Raw genomic sequence first — 18,513 nt, forward strand, 5'->3', positions numbered from 1 at the left:
TCCCAGCAAAGCTGGGAGACAAGATTTACCGCTAGCCCTGCTTCTTGTCAAAGGCTGTGAAGGTGGTTGGGGGCAAAGCTTCAGTTGGATGCTATCTAAGGCATACTCACTGCTAAAGCCTCATTAAACCTCATTGGTCAGCTCACTCGGCCCTCCCTGTCTTAGTGCAGGCAGTGAGCAGAACCCAGGTCAATCTAGGCCATGGTATATCACCAGCACACTTGGAACATAATTGTCTTTCTTTACTTGTATTGTATGACCTTTGTCAAGGTACTGCCAATTATCAGTTGTAAGACTACATTTAATGGTTGCCGGGATTTACTGCAATGCAGAACAATTATCCATTGTATGTCAGACTTTGCTAAGCAATTCTGTGACCTACTGTATATGATTAGACATAACAAGATATCATCATTGCTATAATCAGGAAAGCACTGACTGAAAGCTTATTGGAAACAGATCCAATAGCAACATTCAAAAGACAATTGGACTGACATGGACATGCAATGGAAAAACTAATGTAGGAAGTCTGAAAAAAAGAGCAGGGGAATAGGACCTTCAAAGGATTGGTACTCGCATGGTGGGTTGAACAACCTCTTTCTATGTTGTAAGATTCTACGAAAAACTTCTGGGTGCCTGGAAGAAGTTTACAGCATTAAAATTCACAACTGCAGTTTCTTTCATGTAGGATTAATCAAAGTGAAGAGTCAGAGAGAGATACAGCAAGGAATCAGGCCCTTTGGCCCACCGAGCCATGCCAACGATCATGCACCATTTGTGCTAATCCTACCCTAACCCGTTTTATACTCCCCACATTCCCATTGGCTCCAGATTGTACTATTCACCTGCACACTGGGGCAATTTACAGAGTGCAATTAACATATCAGCCCGCACATTCCTGGGATGTGGGAGGAAGCCGGAGCACCTGGAGGAAACCCATGTGGTCTCAGGGAGAGTGTGCAAACCCCACACAGACACCACCAAAGGTCAGGATTGAACCCAGGTCGAGGGAGCAGCTCTACCAATTGCGCCAATTTCCAACATGAAGTATACCTTTGATGGAACAAAATTGACTCAGAAGTTGCTGTTTTGTGTGGATTAAGTACTTCTTCCTACATTTGCAAATCCTCCTGCAGAATATCCATCCTTCCCAAGGACCTCATACTAATTTGAAATTCCGAGAATGATTAAAAAAAACAAAGTGCGGCAGTAAATGCTTATATCTGACTTGAGGGTAATTCCAAAGAAACAAGTGTGTACAAACCTCTTTGAGCTCTACTGAATGGAAGTCACAATTACTTAGAAATACATGTGGGTGAATATGTGCACTAAAATGGCAAAGAAAGTTCACAATAATGTTTTAAGGTCTCAGGCACTAACATTTAAAGAGCTAGATTTTATATTGTTTAGTTATTCAAAGACTAAAATATATTTCCAAATTTCAGTCTGCTTTAAATCAGTTCCTTATTAATCTGAACTGTTACTTCAGCTCTCATTGATTTATAAAAGAGCTAAATATTAAAAGTAAAATTGTTTATTGGGCACAGACAGAAACACATGCAGCAAAGCGATGGGCTTTATGCAGTTAACAGTTGTCATTGATGGGAGTCCAATTGGAATTGGAGTATCAACAAATACATTCTGGATACTCATTATACATGGAAGCAAAGAGAATATGTGAGCTAACCGTTCCTATTGAAGCTCTTTGAAAGAGCTATCCAATAATTCCCAATCCTGCCCTTTCTTCGATTTTAAGTATTTACCCAATTCCCTTTTGAAAGTTATTTTTGAATTTATTTCCATTCCTTCTTTCAGGTAGTATATTTCAGATCATTACAAATTGCAGAATAAAACCAATTCTTGTGATTTACCACTGATTCTTTTGCCAGTTAGCTTCGTACTGTGCCCTCTAGTTTCTGACCCTTCTGTCAATGCAAACTTTTTGATCTAACCTGCTCTTTCAAAACTCTCAAAACTGTTAATTATATCTTCCATTCTGCTCTAACCAGGTAATTACTAACATTGGCTAACAGGCTAATATTGTACAAGATGAAGTTGAAAAAAAACTATCGAGAAAAGTTAGTGAGTCACATAAGAAATAATTAGTTGAGACCCTGTCTTCCATGCAAGTTCTAGACTAAATTTCAGAAAGACTGTAGCATACTCTATTGTAGATTTGACTAACACTCATGGAAATTAATGTGGATGAAATAAAAGAATTAATAGAATGAAGAGTAAAAAATCTAGATAGTACTTCTGATGCAGAGAATGTCTGCCGTGACAGGCATTTTAATTCTTACACTATAACTCATGATTTTGCCATTATGACAAATACTCTTTGCTTTGCATCATGAAACTCAAAAGTAGTAAATTCCACAGATTATCCCCATGGACTGAGAGGTAATTACTGCCAGTCATTCTGTTCTAAACAATACGTTTTTCTCTTTAAGGAAGAAGAAAAATCAATTGGAATTTTTTTTACATTATTAATTTTTTAGTTCAATTCTTTTGGTGCAATTTTGCTGACAATTTCAGGTGCAATGCATATTTTATGGTTTTAAGTTTGACACATACACTAACACGAGTATTCTGAAAAAAGCTTTTTCTCAAGCATTTTCTTTGCCTTTACTCTGTAGTGATTATTCTGAAATTGCATGCATTCACTAAAGGCAATCAATTGAGATAACTGAGTGTACCTGCCGCTTCAGAGACCTACAAAATAAATATACTGAAACTTCTTGATTCATCTGTCTTGGATACAAAGCCAGAATTATACTCTAATACACCACCTACCTATCTGTACCTTAGATTGATGAGACCAATTCACAAAGGCCACAGGTGAAAAACAACCAATAATGGTCTACTCATGTAAACGTCTTTTGAAACAAAAGTGAGAACAATAACCTAGTTTAATTTGAAAGTGCATTTTACAAGTATGTATGAATAAAGAGCATCTATTATGCAACACCTCTCACATCTCCAGAACATTTTACAGTGTTTTATAATCAATTCATTATGTTTCAACATTTTAGAAACAACAATGTATGTAGAACTTTAATAAAACCATTATGTTGCCTCAAAAGGTCTGATCCAATTCTGCTAATAATTATAAACATTTCCCCTAAAGTATGTTCAGTTCAACCTAGATACGATGTTATTTAAAAGGAACATGGATACACCTGAATCACAATAAAATCCTGAATGCTAGAAGTTCATATATTAGCACCCCTTAATCTTCGTCTTTCGCTATGTTTTAGTTTTGAAAAGCTCAGGAGAAGAAACAAGGGAGGAAGTGTGCTGTCTGGAATCTTGTCAGTAATTATCATAAAATTCAAGCCCACTGTTTCAGAACGGAGAGTGCTGCATGTGCTCCTTTCTCCCATTCGTCATTTCAAAGAGGCACAAAACTTCCGCTCCCAGGCAATAACTAACCCACATTAATAACGCACGATTTTGGGAACCAACAACATGGCCCTGATTTTAGGTATAGAATCTAATCAGATGCCTGCTTTACAATCTTCCTGACATTACACATCTTACAGGATAAGTTAAAATTAGGGTTAGTCAGTCAGTGATCATTTATTTCAGAGGAGGTAAGATTAGTTGGTAATTTGAGTGGTGACTTCAATATTTAAAATATCCTTGGACTGGATACAGAGAGAACATTTCCCCTTCTGGAGAACATCATAACCTGAGACCAAAAATACGAGAAAGTCACCATGAAATCCAATTGCGAATTTAGAAAAAAAAAGGTTTACTCGATGTGGAACTGGAGGGGGTAGTTGTGGTTAATAGTGGGAAGGTTGGGCAAGCATTTGAGTGAGAAGGGGAACAGAGAATTATGGCAATAGATGTGGCTGAGGAGAGACTTGAGGAGGCTCAAGTAGATCACAAGCACCAGCATGATCAGTTGGGCTGAATGGCCTGTTTTTGTGCCATATCATGTGAACTTCCTATGGGCTAGAATCTCATTCAGTGGACAAGTAAGTTTTATATTAACTGAGTGCCAGAGCTGCCCAGAGCTTGAATAGCAGCTGTAACATAAGCTTTCTCTGAATATGTGAGCAACTGTCCTGGCCGTGACAGTCCAGATGGCACCCAATGGAGATGAGGGCATTTGTGAGAATGGCACTGTATGAAAATACGTGCTAGAAGAGTTACACTACATTACCTCAAGCTTCTAGATTATTGTGCAGAACCTCTGGCACTTACAAGGAGGAACAATGAGAAACTCAATTTCTTTCTATTGGTAAAAGAAAAACTTAGTTAAATTTTAATCATGAAAAAATATCTTAAAGAATATAATGATTGAAATATACTTTTGGTTTAGCCAGGGAATTGAGAAGCATAACAGAAATGTTGCAGCATATCATAAAAAGACCAAAGGCAGCAGAACAGTAACATCACACAAACTGAAGAGTTTCAGATGGATGGTGACAGCTATAGCATGATGAGTTGCTTTGCTGTTTAGTTTATCAAAGCCACAAAGTACCTTGTCGTTTCTCCTCCTGACATGAGACAAGCTTTGAACATAGTTTTAATCAACTGAGATTTGAAGGCAAAGACAAGTCATGCTCTAGATTCCACAGTACTGGCAGCACTCTGTTGCTGCAAAAGTAGTTTGTGAGCAACCAGGACTGAAGAAGGGCTAAATATCAGATTTGGTTCTTTCCGGCATACTCATAGGAGCAGTTAAAAGCCAGACCTGACAGAAGCTAATTCTGGCACACAGATTTGCAGAAAACAAAACACATTTGGTGATGAGGAAGGTGAGTCACTGTCAGAATGTTATGAGAGACAGTGGCAGAACACATGGAGAGTAATGTTCTGTTCAGCAAAGATCATTGACCTAAATAAAACTCACATTATATCAACAACCAATTTAACAAACAAGACAGAATGAGTTGTAAGCATGGCAACCGTATTGAAGGCATAAAATGCAGCACTATGCTGAAACAGAAGAAGTGTCTCTAAAAGAACCTGTACTGGTTGGTGTTGTGCTGAGGGAGAACAGACCTCAAAAAGCTACTCAAGTACTACAGATTGGCAAATTGTAGAAGGCTTTGCTCTTAATATCCAGCTAGAGAAATACAGGAAGATTCACAATTAAAGAAGAACCTGTGCCCGACCCATGAGGGAACTTGAGTTTCCTGAAGGGATGCCCTGACGGCTTGGCAAATAGCTTGTGGTGTGGTGTACAGTGAGAAATGGTTGCCTCTCTTATCTTCCCAATGCTTTGAACTAGATTTAAGTGTCTTATTGATGTCAACAGCCTCATTTCTTCCACTGTTTACTTTTCTACCAATCAGTGAGCATGTGAAGATGGTGTCTGGCAATAGTACCTTGGCAGTGCTCAGGATACATGGGTTGGGAATGAATGGATGACCCTCTCCTTGCCTGCTTACAATGGCAATGCATACAGTCTCATTAGAAGTACAAGTGCCAGACTATCCATTTCAGAATTTAGCTGGGAGTAAGCAAGTCAATTTAGTCCAACAATATTCTAGTGGGGACACCAGAGACTGCAGATGCTGGAATGTGGAGCAACACATAAAGCACTGGAGGAACTCAGCAGTTAGGCAGCACCTATGGAGGAGAATGAAGAGTTGATGTTTTGGGTCAAGACCTTTTATCTGGACTGCTGGGGGTCTTGACCTGAAATGCTGACTGTCCATTCCCCTCCATAGATGCTGCCCGATCTGCTGAGTTCCTCCAGCATCTTGTGTTTCTCAATACTCTTGTGGGACTGTACTAAACCACCATCATATTCTTGTCCCATTCAAATATCAACTAGGCTCAAAATTTAAACTATATACATTGCACCAAATGGAAGGCTTTAATAACAACAAGCACACGAGACACTGGCCAGTTCCAATGAATGGTTACCAACCTGTAATGTTTAACTCTGATTTCCATCTCCACAGGTGTTGCCTGACCAGTTGGATATTTCCAACATTCACTTTTATTTCATATATCCAGCAATCCCAGTGTTTTATATCTCACAGTTCCACCACTGCTTTTTCCAGCAACCTATCACAGACATTCCCTTTGTTCCCTTCACCACTGCCCTCTTCTCTGCAATTCAAAACACATTTGATTTTGAACTTTTCCTTTTCTGACGACAGGTCTTCAACCTGAAATGTTAACTCCTTTATCTTTCTCCTCAGAAGCTGCTTAGCCTGCTGAGCATTTTCCAAATCAGACTTCCAGCATCTGCAATTTTATTTTGCTTTTCCATCTCTGGATCATTGTTCCTTTCTGAGCTTTAATACACAAAGGAAAGGACCGTGTATGGATGCAAGATGGCACCGGAGCGTTGCAACTCATTGCAAACTGCTCTCTGCAGATCTACACATTACTTTTACTATAATCATTCTACACTTTTAAATTTTTTACCCTGTACTACCTCAGTGCACTGTGTAATGAATTGATCTGTGTGAACGGTATGCAAGACAAGTTTTTCACTGTACCTTGGTACAAGTGACAGTAATAAATTAATACCAATACAATTGGTGGAACCAACCTTGGCTCGGCGGATACAGGACACCCACATGATATGCAGCATGAAGTAACAAGGATGCCTGAAAAAATTCCAGGCTTGACTGATTATAGTTAAATATCACCAGAGAAACATTGGAGAGATGCAACAATACCACGCTCTTTATCCCTTGATAGGGGGGCTGATTGAGCTCACCCACCCAGCTACCCCGCCTGCCCGTGAACTACAATGGTTATGAAAAAAGTGTAGAGTATCATTTCTAGAAAGGTAATACAGAGGATGAAATAAGGGCGGGACGAGTGAGGATAGATGACTCATGAACAGATGGGGTAAAGCTTCAGAGTAGCCAAGATGGAATAAATATATCTCGAGAGAAGTTGTACAGCACAAAGTACTAAAACCTAGCTTAAAAAAAAAGCTGAGAAAATAAAACAGTGCTTCTGTATCAAGTAGCATTTCAGAAAAATGTGGATCTTATGCTGTACCACAGAAGTGAATGCACACGTGCTTTGCAAAATAGAAAGGAGATTTGCATTTATAAAGTACCTTTTACAACAAAGAACATCCCAAACACCATGGAAACAATTAATTACCTTCCAACAGCAGTCACTGTTGTAATATAGGACACACAGCAGCCAATATTCACTCAGCATCTCCCACAAACACTAATGTGACGACGTAGGACTATGGCCAAATATGTGTGAAATTAGCACAGCTTTACTTCATCTTGCTTTTTAAAATCAAAATACAAAACTTTTTATTTAAGAATTAGAAGTAAAAATATAAATGACAGCTCTCTTATAAAAGAGAGGTTTTCTGCTTCATCGATAATCTGATTGCCAAGAGAGGGAGAAATGAGGCAGTGGATTGAGCCAGAGGAAGACTGAAAGCACACGTCCAGTACAAAACCTCTTAAGTTTATGTTCTCTGATATGGATTCCGTATAAAGTGAGATCTGAAATGTGTTTGTCGTGTAGCTTCGGCTTATTGAGAGCCAAATGCACTATAATTCCAGCACTTACTATAATGATCCTCACTCTCAGGGAGAGTACAATTATAAAGAAATTGACCACAGGCTTTATCATTGAATTCACATTAGAAAACACAATTATACTGTCAATGAAGGAAATCTTGCCCACTGTCTTGTTCGTGTCAAATTCAAACATGTTCATGCTCCACATGAACAAATTAACATTTTTAAATGACAATATCTGATAAATTTGATGTTATAAAAGGCATTTGAATAAAAATTAATGTTGCTTAGCATCAAAAATGTTAACTGCTCCTGCTTGAAGCTCTCTGTGTATTCTTTTCATATGCATCAACAGTTTGTCTCCCAGTATTTATCTTCCAGTCTTTCTATTTGCCCTATTTCCACTCCTGTCCTCTGCCACTCCTTCTATCTCCTGTTTCACTTGGTTTACTTGCTTCTCAGAATCTGGTTTATTTTCACTGACTTAGATGACATGGAACTTGTTTTTTTTGGCAGCAGTACGGCGCAAAGACATAAAATTACTATAAATTACCAAAATAAATAAATAGTGCATAAAAAAGGGATAATGTGATAGTGTTCATGGACCGTCCAGAAATCTGATGGCAGAGGGGAAGAAGCTGTTTCTGAATCATTGAGTGTGGACCTTCAGGCTTCTGTACCTCCTCCGCAAGGGTAGTAACAATAAGAAGGCATGTCCCAGATGGAGAGTCCTGAAGAAGGGTCCTGACCCAAAACATTGACCATCTGCTTTTCACCACAGATGCTGCCTGGCCTGCTGAGTTCCTCCAGCATCATAGCGTTTTTCATCTAGATTCCAGCATCTGCAGTCCTTTGTTTCTCAAGGGTCCTTAGTGATGGAGGCACCACCTCTTGAAAATAACCTTGATAGTGGGGAAGGTTGTGCCCGTGATGGAGCTGGCTGAGTCTACAACCCTCTGTAGCCCCTTGTGATCCTACGCACTGGAGTCTCTATACCAAGTTGTGATGCAACCAGTCAGAATGCTCTCCACCATACAGCTATAGAAATTTGTAAGAGTCTTTGGTGACAGACCAAATCTCCTCAAACTCCTAACAAAGTAGAGTCGCTGGTGTGCCTCCTCCATGATCGTGTCAATGTGCTGGGCCCAGATAGATTCTCCAAGATGTTGCCACCCAGAATGTTGATGCCCAGGATGTTGACGCATGTTCTCTACTCTCCCCACCTCTTTCACTCTTTTATTGTTTCTGTACCATTTGATTAGACTGCACTAATTCCTCTACTTCCAAATATTTCCTTTGTATATGTTCCATCTTTTCTGAATGCTTCTGACACAAGCTGCCAAATGCAACAAAACTACAGCCACCATGTGTTGTTTGGAGACAGAAGCTGTCATCAGATTCACAGTGGGAGAAAGGTTGAGGACTGGGAGTAAACTGGTTTGTTAAACTAGAGAGGAATGAGGGGCAAGGCTGGGGTTATGTACCAGAAAAGGGAAAGAAATGCGGCTGAAAAGGAATAGGGAAAATAGTACATGTAGATTTGAATGGAATATTCATGATCCTCAGATTAATTATTTAGTATGTTCATGAACTGCACTGTTATCTACTGTACGGTTTATATTTTAACTCATTGCACTGTGCTTATTTCATCAATTACTATAGTCTGTATTACAAATTACTGCACAACATTGCAACTTATTCCAACAAATTCCTATTATATTTTGTCACAGTATTATTATTTTGTAATACATTTCTGTTAGGATATTTTACACTGTCCACAATCTCATTTATTATATTGCACATTTAAACATTTTGCACTGTGTTTATGTTACATTTTAAGGCACTAGGGTAAATTTTAATCTGCATTGCAAAATGACTGATCAGGAAGAGTGGAGCAGATTCACTATCTATCTATCTATCATTGGTACCTTGAAGCACAAGACTTTTGAACTCTGCATCTTATTCAATGGATACAATAAACTGCCAGCCAAAAGCAATGGAGTTCATTGTTTGGGATGGGTGGGAGCTTAAAAAACTCCTTCGCTGAAATGACCAGCTGCCTGGGGCTCTGCTGTTCACGATCTCCAAAAAAAAAGTTGAAAATGGAGACACAAGAGACTGCAGTTGCTGGAACCTGGAGCAACAAACAACCTGCTAGAGGAACTCAGGATTCCTCTCACTTCCTACAAATCAAAGGTGAATCCATGGGCACTTAGATAGGCCCGAAATATGCCTGTCTTTTTGTTCACTACGTGGACAGTTCTTTATCGAAACCTTTTCAGCTACCACTCTCCAAGTCTTTCTTCGTTACATCAATGACTGCATTGATGCCGCTTTGTGAGCCCATGTGGAACTCATCAGTGTTATCACCTTTGGTACTAATTTCCACACTGCTCTTAAATTCACTTGGACTATTTCTGACATTTCTCTCCCTTTTCTGGATCTGTCTGTCTCCATCTCAGGAGACAAACTATCCACTGGCATTTTCCACAAACCCACTGACTCCCACAGCTACTGAGACTACACCTCTTCCCAGCCTGACTCTTGCAGGGATGCCATCCCTTTCTCCCAGTTTCTCTGTGTCCATCATATCTGCTCTGAAGAGGAGGCCTTTCTTGTCCAGGACGTCTGAAATGTCCTCCCTTTTCAGGAAATGTGGCTTCCCTTCTACTGTGGTTGATGGAGCCCTTACTCTTTCACTTCCCCAACTGTAGCACTCTATTAATCCTTAAATGGATCCAACTTTTCATCTCTTCCGCTCTGTCAGAATTCCACTGCACGTATTGATCGACTTCTACATGAGGTGGTTTCGGCTTTCAATTTAAAATTTGGATTTGCTCACTTGCACTGACAACCATTTGTAATGTTCGTACTTTCTCAATTGTAATGGCTTTGGAATTTGGCTCTCCCTTCAGATATTTTGTTTTAAAACTAGTGCTAAGGGGGACCATTCTTATACATCGTAATACACCTATTTTGATCGGATTGTACTTACATTATGTTAACTCACTCTGTGTGCATCTGCTTGTTCCATATTTCTATTCAAAGTACATTCTTATTAAGATTTTTTTTTACAGCTTGAAAGCATCATTTTTCAAATGTTCATCTTCATGAAACTCTTTGGCCTGGAAATTCAATGGTTCCAAGGAATGTGATGAAAAATTATTTTGAGGGCATGCTGATGGCCATTTTGTCAAGGGGCCACACTTTAAAATTCAGCAGCCCCAGGGCCCACACTATCAGCTGCTACACAATGGCTCTTAAATTCTTTCTTTTACACTCTGCAATAGCCACACATAAAGGACTGCCTTGCACAAGTCCCTGACAAGGACTAATCTTGTTGAGGGGTGGTGGTATTCTGGATGAGAGAGTGAGTTGGGGCTGTGAGTCAAATCGAGGCTCTCTTCGAGGATGCCAGGAGTGGCATATCTTTGGTTACTGCTTCAGCTAGGGACCAGTTATGGTTCTGATTGGGGAAAGGGTGCAGAGTCTTTGGAGGGAGGAGTGGTGGTTTTGGTTCAGGCTCAGAGATGGGGGGAGGTCAGGGACATTGACACTGCTGGTTAGATGGATGGGGTTGAGATCAGTGGAGGCTGTGGGGACAGGCCATGCTTGGGGATAAGTCAGGGAACCTACAATGGATTTGCATGAGTACTCTTCAAACATCGTTGTTCAGTGGACGCCCAATGACAGGTGCACCTCAGAACAATGAAAATTCACTTCCCACACGATACTCTAAATGAGCACGGTATAGGGAATATCATGAGGTTATGGGCATCTAATGTGGAATTGTGTCAATTGTGCACAAGTGAATTGCAGCAGAAGAGGCTTGATGAATTTCAGGATTAGCATCATTTGACTAAGAATTCATTGCAATCACGTCCACTCCACTGATTTTTATAGAATTACCACTAAAACAAAGTGCTGTATTACAAAAATTTTTAAGCCTTTGTAGCGGCTGCTACCGCAATGTGAAAGCAAGACACTAGTTGGTGGGCTGCAGAACAAAAACTGATTTATTTTCCCGCCTTGCGCAGGCCTTTTAAGAGGAACGGTTCCCGCCCACCGAAAACGGAAATGATGTATGCGCTACGTCATCAAACTTTTCCCACACGCGGGTTCTCCCCGTCACTTGGGGAAGATGAAGGCCCAACGCCATCTTGGGCCTTGCCGCTCCGACAATGTGTGACACCCGACTGCCAAGCTGGTTCGCTTGCTCGGACAGTGAGTCACTACACAAGCCCCCCCCCCCCCCCCCAAGAACCGGCGATACAGTCCCCAATGTTCGCGGGCTGTGCTAGCTGTTGCTTAGGAGGTCAGCCTCTGCGTCGCAGTGTTGCGACCTCAACCAGCTGTTGTAGATCTAAATGGGCCGGTTTGAGGTGGTCCGTCGTGAAGACCTCTTCCTTGCCCCCAATGTCCAAAATAAAGGTGGAACCATTATTCCTGATGACCCAGAACGGCCCCTCATATGTTCGTTGCAACGGTGCCCGGGGTGTGCCCCTGCGAACAAAAACAAACTTAGAGTCTTGTAGTTCCTTGGGCTCAGAGGATGGGGCTTGACCATGCCGTGAAGTGGGAATCGGTACCAAGCTGCCGAGCCTCTTGCGCAGTCTTTCCAGGACTGCCATGGGTTGTTCCTCTTGGCCGCAAAGGGCAGGTATGAAATCTTCTGGGACGACCAGGGGTGCCCCGTACACGAGTTCAGCTGACGAAGCGTGGAGATCTTCCTTGGGGGCAGTGCATATGCCGAGCAGGACCCAAGGCAGTTTGTCGACCCAGTTAGGACCCTTCAGGCGGGCCATCAGGGCTGATTTTAGATGGCGGTGGAAACGTTCCACCAACCTGTTTGATTGAGGGTGGTAGGCCGTGGTAGTGTGCAGCTGCGTCCCTAGCATGTTCGCTAATGCAGACCAGAGGCTGGAGGTAAACTGGGCGCCCCTGTCTAAAGTGATGTGAGCCGGAACACCAAAACGTGAGATCCAAGTTGTGAGCAGCGCCCGGGCGCAGGAATCAGTCGTGATGTCAGACAGAAGGGTTGCCTCTGGCCACCTCGTGAACCGGTTCATGATGATAAGGAGATACTGGGCTCCTCTTGAAACTGACAGAGGACCAACGAGGTCGACATGGATGTGGTCGAACATTCTACAGGTAGCCCCGAACTGCTGTGGCAGGACCTTGGTGTGTCGTTGGATTTTTGATGTTTGGCAGTGCGGACAAGTCCTGGCCCACTCACTGACCTGTTTGCGCAGGCCATGCCAGACGAACTTACTGGCGACCAGTCGAACAGTTGATCTGATGGACGGGTGCGCCAACCCGTGTACCGAGTCGAAAACGCATTTCCGCCAGGCTGCAGGAGCTATAGGGCGGGGTTGACCTGTTGCAATGTCACAAAGGAGGGTCCGCTGACCTGGACCTACTAAGAAATCTTGGAGCTGCAGGCCCGATATTGCGGTTCTGTAGCTGGGCAGCTCGTCATCGGCTTGCTGTGCGTCAGCCAAGGCCGTGTAGTCGACACCCAGGGAAAGGCTGTGGAAGGTGGGTCTGGAAAGCGCGTCAGCAACGACATTGTCCTTTCCAGAGACACGTTGGATATCCATTGTGAATTCGGAAATGTAGGACAAATGTCGCTGCTGACGAGCTGACCAGGGATCAGAGACCTTGGAGAACGCGAAGGACAAAGGCTTATGGTCAGTGAAAGCGGTGGAAGGCCTGCCTTCTAAAGAGTACCGGAAATGCCGGACCGCCAGGTACAGTGCTAGAAGTTCCCAATCAAAAGCATTGTATTTCAGTTCGGGTGGTCTAAGGTGCCTGCTGAAAAATGCCAAGGGCTGCCAACGGCCTTCGATTAGTTGTTCCAGTACTCCACCAACCACGGTGTTGGATGCGTCCACCGTGAGGGCAGTTGGGACCTCTGTCCTAGGGTGTACCAGCATCATGGCGTCTGCCAGGGTATACTTGGCCTTAACGAAGGCAGCCACAGCCCTGTCATTCCAGGCGATGTCCTTGCCCTTGCCAGACATCAGTGAGAACAAAGGGTGCATGATACGGGCTGCTGCAGGAATGAACCGATGGTAAAAGTTGACCATCCCCAGGAATTCCTGCAGGCCTTTGACTGTGTTAGGACGGGCAACATGGCGGATAGCATCTACCTTGGCGGGTAGGGGTGTTGTTCCTTCGCTGGTGATTCTGTGGCCGAGGAAATCGATAGAGTCAAGTCCGAATTGGCACTTGGCCGGGTTGATAGTGAGGCCGAAATCACGGAGACAGGAGTACGGTTGGCGAAGGTGGGAAAGGTATTCTTGGTGGTCACGGCTGGCGATTAGTATGTCATCTAAGTAAATGAACACAAAGTCCAAGTCTCAGCCTACCGCATCCACCAGCTGCTGGAAAGTCTGCGTGGCGTTCTTAAGGCCGAACGGCATTCGAAGAAATTTGAAGAGGCCAAATGGAGTGATAAGTGCAGTTTTGGGGACGTCGTCAGGGTGGACCGGGATTTGGTGGTATCCCCGGATGAGGTCCACCTTGGAGAAGATGTGGGCCCCGCGTAGGTTCGCCGCAAAGTCCTGGATGTGAGGGATGGGGTAGCGGTCTGGGGTGGTGGCGTCATTCAGCCAGTGGTAGTTGCCGCAAGGCCTCCACCCGCCAGTGGCTTTGGGGACCATGTGCAAGGGAGAGGCCCAGGGGCTGTCTGACCTGCGAACGATCCCCAGCTCCTCCATGCGGCAGAACTCTTCCTTTGCCGGACGGAGCTTGTCCGGAGGTAGTCGTCGTGCTCAGGCATGAAGGGTGGCCCTGTGGTAATGATGTGGTGCTGTACCCCGTGTTTGGGCATCGAATTTGTAAACTGAGGTGCCAAAACCGATGGGAACTCAGCTAGGAGCTTGGTGAACTCGTTGCCAGACAGGGAAACGGAGTCCAGGCGTGGGGCTGGTAGTCTGGCTTCTCCCAGGGGGTAGGTTTGGAAAGTTCTGGAGTGCATTAGCCGCTTCCCTCGCAGGTCGACTAACAGGCTGTGGGCCCGAAGAAAATCAGCTCCCAGGAGTGGCCGGGCGACAGCGGCAAGGGTAAAGTTCCAGGTAAAACGGCTGTCGCCGAATTGTCATTGAACTGTACGGGTACCGAAAGTCCGTATCGTTGTGCCGTTTGCGGCATTGAGTACAGGACCTTGTTGCCTGTTATGAGTGTCGCGGCCAGTCGGGGGCAAAATACTGACCTCTGCTCCAGTATCGACAAGGAAACGATGCCCAGACTGCTTGTCCCAAACGAATAGGAGGCTGTGTTGGCGGCCAGCTGCCGTAGCCGTCAGCGGCGGCTGGCCCTGGCATTTCCCTGAAACTTGCAGGGTGGGCGGCATCGATGGGCCTCCGTGCCCTACCTCTGATGGTAGAAACACAGCTGGTCGCCAGTGTCGTTGTCTGTGTTTCTGGGGTGTGGTCGCTCGGTTGCTGGGACTGGTTTAGGTAGGCGTTGGGCTCGCGGCCTGGCGATTTAGCCGACGGATGACCTGCTCTCGCGTTTGGCCTTCCACAGGACATCTGCCTGGGCAGCTACCTCACGTGGGTTGCTGAAATCGGCGTCGACTAACAGCAGGTGAATGTCATCGGGTAGTTGTTCGAGGAAGGCCTGTTCGAACATTAGGCAAGGCTTGTGTCCCTCAGCCAAGGCCAGCATCTTGTTCATTAGGGCAAATGGGGATCTGTCCTCCAGGCCATCGAGATGAAGCAGGCAGGCAGCGTGCTCGCGACGGGAGAGGCCGAAGGTCTGAATAAGAAGGTCTTTGAAAGCCGGGTACCTATCCTCCTGCGGAGGAGACTGGATGAAGTCTCCGACCCGGGCGGCTGTCTCCTGGTCCAGAGACCTGACCACATGGTAGTACTTTGTGGAGTCTGGGGTGATCTGCCGTAGTTGGAATTGTGCTTCGGCCTGGTCGAACCAGCCGAAGCATCCAAAAGGTGGGCAGCTTGAGTGCCACTGCGTTGGCTGCTGCGTTGTCATCCATTGTGCGGGTCCAAAATCCGTTTGGACCGTCGGGGTCACCAATGTAGCAGCTGCTACCACGATGTGAAAGCAAGACACTAGTCGGTGGGCTGCAGAACAAAAACTGATTTATTTTCCCGCCTTGCGCGGGTCTTTTAAGAGGAACGGTTCCTGCCCACCGAAAACAGAAATGACGTATGCGCTATGTCATCAAACTTTTCCTGCGTGTGGGTTCTCCCCATCGCTGGGGGAAGATGAAGGCCCAACACCATCTTGGGCCTCGCCGCTCCGACGACGCGCGACCCGACTGCCGAGCCGGTTCACTTGCTCGGAAGGTGAGTCACTACACCTTTATATCTTCTTGATACTCCAGCTATGTTTTAAAGTGATGTTCTGTATCTGTGTTTCACCTCATGCTCTTGCTGTCAATTCCTTTATTATTTTGTTGACATTAGACATGGTAGAGTATCATCAATACCCCACAATCCAATCACATAACTACGGCATTCTCTGCTGCCCTTGCATTCTTATGCAGGGCTATCTGCATATCCTTGTTAATATCTTGTAGGCTGAATGTAACGTTACAATAACAATTATGTTGAAAATCCAGCTCAGGGAATAGAAGCAAAAGCCAAGTTGATACCCACACAAAAAGGTCTTAATTAAATACAAAGAACTGATGTGTAATGACAGTCAGAATATTATTATAATACTTGTTCAAGAAAGTAAACAAAGACACTATTGAATCAACGCAGTGTTTTATGCAGTCTGTTTTTTACTGTTTAAAAGAAAATTGTTCTGACAGTTTCAATAGCAATTTTCACTGCTAAGATCTCTTTGATCCATGTTGTGATGTGCTAGTCACTATATCATACATACATCTTTATCGATTTCAATTTGAAAATAGAGAAACTTGATTTTAACCAAAGCTGTTAAATGGAGTGGTAATCATTTTGTCACACAGCAAAATGTTTCCCCACTGAATCTCTCAAGTGCATTTAATATGTGTAATCTTGAGAGCAGGTTTGTCCATTGAAGTCACCGAGGAATATGTCAGACATAGCTGTAAGAACAGCTAGTCATAAGAAACATTTTCTCTGCAATGGTCGAGACATTGTTACTTTAATCAAAGAATGCTGTAAATCTGAAGTAGGGCAGGCAACATCTGCAGAGAGAAAGGCAGAGTTAGTGTTTCAGGTGGAAACTCACCAATGAAAGATCAACCTGAAACATTTCTGTTTCTCTCACCGCAAGTTCTTCCTGACCTGCTGAGTTTTCCAGTATTTTCTGTTCATAGTAAAACTTCAATAATCCGGCACACCCATGACTTCACTGATGCTGTAATGGAGTATTGGATGAAATTTTTGTTAATACCTTAACATTTTGTTTAATTTGCCTCTTCTCAGATGTTAGCAACATGATAATAAATTATCCAGTGAATGAGGTAAGTTGAAAGGGAGCATGGAAACTGGAGCCCTGAGAGTTGTAGGGGACTGCAGAAAATGTGGCCCCAGTGAGTTAGATGTAGCACGAGAATCAGGGGCCTGGGTGAATGAGAAGGGAGTGCAGGAACCTGGCCCCAGGTGAGTGGACAGGGAATGTGGGGACCTGGGCTGCAATGAGTTGACAGGGAGTGTGGCAAACAAACTGAGCCAGATACTGAGACATTGGGATTTCTAAATAGTTGGATTGCAGATTATCAGAGTTTTACTGTTTATCAGACCATCACCACAGTATATCCACAATATTTATAGAAACCTTTTTTTTCTTTTCTGATTGAAGTACAAACAATATCTTTTGTAAAGAAGTATCTTAAGACTGTGTAGAAGTTGATGAATTTGGAGAACTAAAGTGCAATTCCACAGTGTGGGACAATCAGGATCAGTCTGCACAGAATTAAACTTTCTGATACACTTCTATTTTCTGGTACTGTTCTCTGATGCTGGCAAGAGAGGCTGAGTAGTTGTCAGGGTAGCACAACAATTAGTGCTGCTGCTTCACAGCTCCAGGGACCCAGTTCCAAACTGACCCCTGATGCTGTCTGTGTGGTGTGTGCAGATTCTCCCTCTGACTGTGTGGGTTTCCTCTCACATCCCAAAGATGTGCCGGTAGGTTAAATGGCTACTATAAATTACCTTTTAACGTAGGCAAGTGGCTAAGTAGAATCAAAAGGGAAGGATAATTGTCTTATGAGAGAGAATGCTCAGGGCTACAGGGGATTTGGGAGTACTCTGCTGGGAACTGGCATGGATGCAAAGGGCTTAATGCTTTCTTCTGTGTCATGGGTAAGTAAATGCCCATTTAAAGGAGATTGAGAACATGACATAAAAGGGGAGCCTGGTATTTTGATACCCCAATCCACACCATATAAGTGGGTGTAGGATTTGTGACAAGTAAATGCATGGGGTCAGTTGTAATTATGGAAGCAGACTTCAGGCTGCCTGCTAGTTCCAATCAATTTAGATTTCAATGGGCAGGTAGCCATAACCCTGATGTGTGGCTGAATGCATCAACAGAGCTATTATTATGACTATTTCCAGTTAAAGGAAGCAACCAACACTGCTTAAAGTCAGCCTCAACCTATTAAAGTAAAAGGTATTTTCTGGCTGGGCAGGGACAATCTAACCAGAACAACATCACAGAATGGCACTGTGTGTGAAAATAGGGACTCTACCTTGTTCTGCTGGTACAGTGGGAACTCTGATTGAAGAGTGGGAAGGATTTGGAGATGTTTTGAATCCACAGGAGCCCAGAAACACACAGAAGGCAACGGGGACAAATAATCAATTGACATGAATCAAGCTGCAAGGTCCTGGCTGCAGTGGTCCAAGAATTTTATTGACTGCACAAGAGTGGTCAAGGTCAGTAAATGAATCTCCAAATGCCAATTGCACCACAAACCTCTGTCACTATTAACATAGTCAACCAGGGCTCATACCAATACTCAGATGCTTCAACCCACCCTCACGTTCGAGGATCACATCCACGCCTCGCAATTTGCATATGCTGCCAGCTATTCAGTCATGAAAGCCACAATGTGCAATGCTCGGCAACAGATTTC

This window comes from Pristis pectinata, chromosome 22, assembly GCF_009764475.1.
Source record: "Pristis pectinata isolate sPriPec2 chromosome 22, sPriPec2.1.pri, whole genome shotgun sequence".
NCBI classification, from domain to species: Eukaryota; Metazoa; Chordata; class Chondrichthyes; order Rhinopristiformes; family Pristidae; genus Pristis; species Pristis pectinata.